The 6,978-nt window shown below is 38.7% G+C and overlaps 1 long non-coding RNA gene across 2 annotated transcripts; it reads right to left on the minus strand.

Annotated features, from left to right (window-relative positions):
* Window positions 1–1,801: 1,801 nt before the first annotated feature.
* Window positions 1,802–5,971, minus strand: LOC108639484. 2 transcript variants are annotated; one of them, XR_001920539.1, is made up of 4 exons: window positions 5,622–5,971; window positions 3,995–4,100; window positions 2,985–3,138; window positions 1,802–1,916 (listed from the first exon to the last, which is right to left on the minus strand). It is a non-coding gene; the product is annotated as an uncharacterized LOC108639484 (long non-coding RNA). The 2 variants fall into 2 exon arrangements; XR_001920538.1 differs by lacking the exon at window positions 5,622–5,971 and having other exon boundaries at window positions 3,995–4,158.
* Between the last annotated feature and the right edge of the window lie 1,007 nt (window positions 5,972–6,978).

The raw sequence follows: 6,978 nt of genomic DNA on the forward strand, positions 1-6,978 counted from the left end.
CTTTTCCTAAAGCTCAACCACAGGGATGTCCTTTAGCACCCGCTATGGTGACTATTTATTGAGCAGCTATCAGTGTCTACATGATGTATATTTAACCATATACCCTATTGCTGTACATAAATTATAACTTCACCATTAGTTCTGAGAGCTAATTTATTAAACACCAGTGTGTAACATAAGGTGCTCAACAGTTAACTCAGTGGAAAAACTGATCAAATTGTTCCTCTGCTGCTTCTCCCTCAGCCTGCTGCCAGGACTCAGGGCAGCTGCCAAGGGGGCACACGCTCTTGACACTTGCAGAGAAGTTAAACCGGCATCTATCCCACTGGGGTTCTCTGCTTTAGCAACTCCATACCTTTAACAGTTTGAACAGAAATCAGGACTTCTAAAGCCAACCAAGACAAAAAACCAAAATAAAACCAAACACACTTCCTCACCTCCAAAAGAAAAAAAACACAAAAACAAAACCCAAAAAAACCCAAACCATATGCTCCATTCATCTCTTGCCTTTTCAATATTGTCAAGACTGTAAATATTTCTATCTTCACACCATCTTGCTTTGCTGTCTTGAATCCCCCCTTTATTTTTTTATGCATTGCTTTCTTTGCTGCTGGAAAACTCAGCGTCCTCTAGCTTTCAAAATCACAGAGACACAAAAAACTAATTGATTCAAGACAAATTTTTTGTCCTGTCCACAAGAAGAGGAGGTCCTTTCTCATCCCTCTGTACCTAACATTAGCATGCCTCTTAGGAATCTGCAGTAAAACATTAAATGTATTTGAAGGAAAAGCTTCATAGATACTAAAAGCTATTTTTCAGTCTGAAGTTATGAAGCAAAATTATTATTATATATGAATCCACAAATAAAAAAGAAAATTAAAGTTTTCATGATTTTGTTTCAAGACTATTCCAATTTAGTTTCAGGTGACTGTGTTTTTGACCAAAGGACATCCTGGGTCAAAGGAGGCTCTGTACTGAATGTCTGTGTAATCTAAAATGTGACAAAGTAAACATAAAATATATTTATTTCCTTTGCACTTCTAAGGCAGCAAATAGCCCAGTTTACAATTGAAGAGTAGATAGTATATTGCAGAGAAAAACATTTTTGTTGACTTCAGTCCATATCAAACAGAGGGGTTTGTCACAGAACTTTCATATTTATTCCATTTTATTTTGGCTTATGGTTCAGTTTCTTCCACAAAGTTGCATAAACCTGTAAGAGACAGCATTGAAATGAAAATGAAATGGAACCAAGAAAAACAAGCAAATAATTCCAACTAGATATTTTTTTCTGGGGAAAGAATTTAGAGGAATAGGTATCTCAGGAAGATCCTCTCTCACAGGAATATGGAAAACCAGGTAAATCAGATTACTTTCACCACAACGTCTAAAGAATTTCAATTGGCATAAACTTCCCCAGATGTTCTAAAATAGTACAATAGTGTTTATTCATAAAAACAAGACATTTTAGTCCAACAGAGAGAAAAACGAGATTTAAGTATAATTTGGAACAGGAGGGCAACTTAGTGTTCATGAACACCAAGGTAACTCAAATTAATGCTTCCATCCCACACCATGTTTTCCCTCCCCTCCATTTAACTAATAAACTGTCAGTTCATTAGGCTTTAAAATACAAAGCTATTCCATCATGACTGACTTATTTCTAACAGCTACAAGCCCTCAGTTCAGTTTGTTTATATTAGTTTTAGCCTGTTTAAAGCAGCAGCATTTACTCAGAATGCTAAAAACATTGTGCCTAAAAAGATACGCCACAACTCTGAAATACATTTAGACTCACTCTTCCTTCTGACATCTTGCTTTCAGTAGAGATCATGGTAACAACCACTTGTCAAAAAACCAGTTTTCCCTGCTATGAAACTCAATACAACTGTTCAAAAAATTCCACTCTGCAGCTGCTGCAAGAGAAAAGTCCAAACTTTACCAACAGGCATCTGGACTCAGTGCTTGGAAATAATCTGGGAAATGAGTTTTACCTCGACTTGAATAGACTTATAAACTAGAGTTTTGTTGGCATTGTTTATGTCAGAGGAGATCTGTAAGTAGCAAAGGGTACATACCCTTCAGCATCAGCCCATGTGTGTCAGCCAAATGACATAAATGGCACAGCATTAGTGCAAAATGCAGGAAGAAAGCAGAGGGTACATTTCTCATGAGATATAGGTGTGTGAGAAGAAAAAACAAGTAAATCCTGCTAGCTGCAATATCAGAAAAGGGAAAGTGGATAATGAATTGACCAATTCTATTACATTACTTGGGCCAAGGCACCCACCAGTTCTGAAGTATCACTCCCTCTGATCTATCTATGGACCCTTGAGGCTCTCTGAGTCCTCTCCCATTAAGATAATCACCTCTCATAAGGAATATTTTTAAATTAACTAATGACACTGAAAAAAAGGAAGAGTCTATGTTTGCTCACTGAATTGCTTCTCAAGAAGTAGTGCAGGCTAATCCTAATGCACTAATGCAAAAAAGTACCATTGTCTCCATGAGTTTCAAGTTTTTGCAATGAGATTTTTTACAAAGACACTAAAACTGCACCAAGACCCCAGTCTCTTTGGCCTCCTTCTGCCCAGGCACTGGGAATGTAATCCAGTGGTGGGCTCTGTTCTTGCTGGTTTTAACAGGAATAGGATGGGATTTTTAAAATTGGGATGATTATCAATAGTAGGGAATTAACACAAGTCAGATGAAAAGAGAACAGTAAAGCTTGCAACCTCCTGCTTTGTGGTTGGAAACACTAAGAGCTGGAGAACACTGTTTACACACAGTAATGCATCATTACAGCTCATTTATATCAGAGGAAAGGCTATGAACATCTGTTACAGTACAGGCATGAAGTTTCTAAAAGAGTCTCTCCTTTCATTCCAGAATCTTTTTGTTACTATTGCAGTACATACCTTCCCCAGCTGAACAAAGCTTGTCTCCCTTTGCTAGTGGTAAGAAAAAAAAATATCTTCACATACCTTATGGAACAGGACACACTGGAGATTCAGCAGCTGCTTGAGGTAAATAAGATCAAGGCTCTTTTTATTCCCACTCCTCTCAAACTGTATCCTTGCTTGCTAACAGCCACTCTTTAAAAACCAAGAACTCTGTAATATTAAATATGTTTGTAACCTTCAAAAGAAAAGAGTACATTCAAAATTAGCTATTTAAAATGAAACTGAAAGTATACTACTTAGTGTTTCACAATTTATCACAGACCAAAGCATACAAAGAGATGAAATTATTTTAAAGGCCAACTTCAGAATCACTATCAAGATTCAAATTTCCATTTATAAGGTCTACCTCTCCTCATTCCTACCATATGCTTAGTCCCTCAATTTAGAAAAGCCTCAAATCAAAACTTCTTTGAAAAAAATGATTAAAATATTTACATTTATTTTAAAACAAAAATATTGGCTAAAGTACTTTTATTATGATGTCTTGCACCTGAATGTGTTGATCCATTATGATCTCAGTAAGAAAGAATTTATCATTTAAAATGCTATTTTGAAGGTCTAACACTCTAAAGAGAGCATAGTATAGATAATTTCAGATCCCTTCAGATGGTAGGAACCCCTGGGGGTGTAGCATCAAACTGGCCTCTGGTCCATGCTGGGCAAACCCCCTCCATGGAAGAGATTCTCCCCTTCCGGTCATGAAGATTCTACCACAGGAGAGACAAACACTCTGGCACTCTGTTGGTCATTCTCACTATCAAACAAGGCATGTTCAGGAAAGAACTCCCTGCTGCATTCCCTAATACCAGGCAGGTAGCTTAACTCCTGGAATTAGGTGGGAGCTGCCTGCAGGCTGCTCTGTTGCAATGAGCTGGCTGAGTTCATCCTGTGGCCAAGGGGTTTGTGCACCACAACACAAGCCCAAAGGTGGAGCTGCACCCCAGCTCAAGTTAAGTGCTCCCTGGATCACTAACTCCTTGATGTCCAATGGCCTTCCAGTCAGGATCACTGCTACAGGTGGTAATACTTACTGAGATGAGCATGTACAGTTTCATTCTCGTTGAATTTTTTCCTTTTGGTGATCCATTGATGCTTTCATAGTGTCACACACAAGATGTCATCACCTGTTGACCAGTCCTAAGGAAACAGAGTGTGTCACACAATGGAGTCCCTCCAGGTGACTGCCTTCCCTTTGACTGCAGTGGATCCGGCAGGAGAACAGGAGTGTGCTGTTTATGGCAAGGCTGGGTTGGAGCTGAGAGCTCTAAGGGGCACCACAACTCGACTTTCCTGGGATTCTGGATTTCCAACACAGAGTTGTTAATGTTGCAGTCGTTCCTCCAGCACCCTCTAGTGCTGCCGGGAGCTGTGACTCGTTATTATAACAGGAACCTGATCTCACTATAAACCAGCCCTCCCCTCTTGGCAGAGCTGCTTTCCCAACTTGAAAACTACTGATGTGCCCCACTGCAGGAGCTTCCCTCAACAGCACGTGTCCCTGCCACATACTCAGTTGTCATCTCTGTCATGTTAATTTTTCTTTCACTAAATCGGATGCTAATTTTTGTGTACCACAGAAAGAAAAACAATGTAATTTCCCTTAAAATAAACACATTCCTCAAACTGAAATCAACACGAATTCACTGCCTCTGCTTTAAGCAAGTTTACACAGGCAAATCAGTCACCAACTCTTCAAGTCGGTCACATCACCTCCTAAATGATGGAGTTATTAAAACAAGCAGCCTTTCTTATTGCAAATTTCCTTACAGAACACCTCAAGGCATGAATTTCAGGAACCTCTTTGCAGTCCACAAGCTAGTTGAGAAAGACACAAAATGGAAGACCTGTCACTATCAGCAATTCTTTTTTATTATTTTGATTTATGATGACAAAAAGCCATTCAAGACCAACAGTGGAGTTTGCAAACACAACAGATTTTGAAATGTACCAGATACGTTGCCCTCGTGCTGAAATGTTACCCAGCTGGATCAAAGCCTTGTGCAGGGGACAGCAAGGGAGTTACCACAGCTCTCTCTGAGCAGTCTTCAGACAACGATACATACCTGGATATTCTATTAAGGAGCAAGGTTGAGAACAAATAAGGTAGAAGGAAGTAAGAAATGAGCTGCAAACAAAGCCGAATGTAAAATGTAATTAGCATTTCAAATCAGATATTTGTCCTATATTGTGCTACTGACTTTATGAATTGCAGTGGTACAGCAGTGTATCACACCCCACCTTGGGGACCATCATTCTGCTCCCTTGAAGTCACTGTGTTTTTTTCTCTTGACCACTCTTAGACTGTGTGATTTACATGGAATTTCACAAATGTCTGAACATCTTAAAAAATGAAAAGGCTAAACACAGTACATAAACCTCTCTAGTAATACTTGTTTAGAAACACTTGTTAAGAAAGAACTTGCCTCCTTCCCTGGAAGGATTTCCTTCTAAATTGATAAGATATTCAAAAGTAATTATATTTTAATCTACAATATTAAAATAAATGTTGCAGAACTACAACTGCATTTTCTCCAACTAGTTTACCTAGAATTATTTACATAGTCACACAGTGAATTCAAAATGCAAAGAAATCATTGGCCAATACATGAAATATTTGCTTGATTATTTGCAATGCATAAAAAAGGTTGTGAAACTTACTTGTAGTAATTCTTTCAGAAGTGATTGTATTCCTATTGATTAGTTCCTCCATCACTGGAATGCACTGAATCAAGACATTACAAAACACTACTTTGGGAAATACAAAAGCAAATTTCTTTGAACAGACAGACCTATCAATTGTATATAATGAAAGTGTAAATTTAAACTAATAAATCAGAAAATCATACAAAGCCACCACTTCAAACAAATGAACACAAACAAGTTAGATTAGTTTTGCTCCTTATTCACTTGAATACTGTTCTAGGTTCGTGAGAACTCCCAAAATCACAAACACCGAGACACGATGGGTATAAGCAAAGTAATTTTATTCCACTACTGGTGATAGCAATTAGTACACACTGACTGACCCCTGGATTCCCGAGAAGCCGCTGAGCAGGAGGAGATGGAGCACGGTACTTGGCAGGACGAGCAGGCAGGCTATGCCTGTTTCAGGGTGTCCCCCAGACAGAAGCAGTGTGCATCTCATCCTGCTCACCCATCCAACCCAGAACCACCTCTTATACCCCCTCACAGTAGTGCCATTTTCCAGGTGCAACATCGGCTCACGTGTGGCCAGCGTGTGAACCGAGACCGCAATGGCTTCTGATACCAACTCCGTGCCAACAACGGCTCTGTTGTTCCTCTTCCAAAAGTCAAGTTCCCACCAGTTAATCTAATAATTTGTTTCTCTTTCCAGGGTTCAGTTCCTGTCCTCATCTATTGGTCTTCCTTGCAAGGTTTGCTTCCAACAGTGAAACTACAATATTTTCCCATGCCACATCCACGAGCACAACCACGGACCAGCTGTGGCAAGGCCTCAGACACAACTCAGGTCCCTGACACAAATACCCCAAACCAGATACTTTCAGTATTTTCTACTACTTCAACCTCCAAAAACTGCTACAGGTAAGTTTTGGGGTTTTATACATTTTTGCACCAAACCACAGTTTCCTCGCTTTAAAATACAGGTTATGACACTGAACTAAAAGGCTGAGTACATTATAAAAACAAGAACAAGACTTCTTTTGTTTTTGAAATACACGCAGAGGACTTCTAATAAATTTATGGTAATCATTTTAACCTTGAATACAAAAGTCTTTTAAACTCTTTTTGAATGAAATTCTGGGAAAGTACTATCAGTTATTTCATGAAGCGAGACCTGAGAATAAGCTCTGCACATAAACTAACCTTCATTAAATGTGACATGAGATCTTCAAGATCAAATTTCTTTATTCACATGATAGTAGAAAGACATTCAAATAAATGAAAAATAAAAAAAAAAGAGAGAGAAAGGATTAGAACAGGAATGTATATCATAAGGTAGGAGCATAGATAGATAAAATAAACCATATGCTGC

This window comes from Manacus vitellinus, unplaced genomic scaffold, assembly GCF_001715985.3.
Source record: "Manacus vitellinus isolate BGI_N305 unplaced genomic scaffold, ASM171598v3 scaffold_20_pilon, whole genome shotgun sequence".
NCBI classification, from domain to species: domain Eukaryota; kingdom Metazoa; phylum Chordata; class Aves; order Passeriformes; family Pipridae; genus Manacus; species Manacus vitellinus.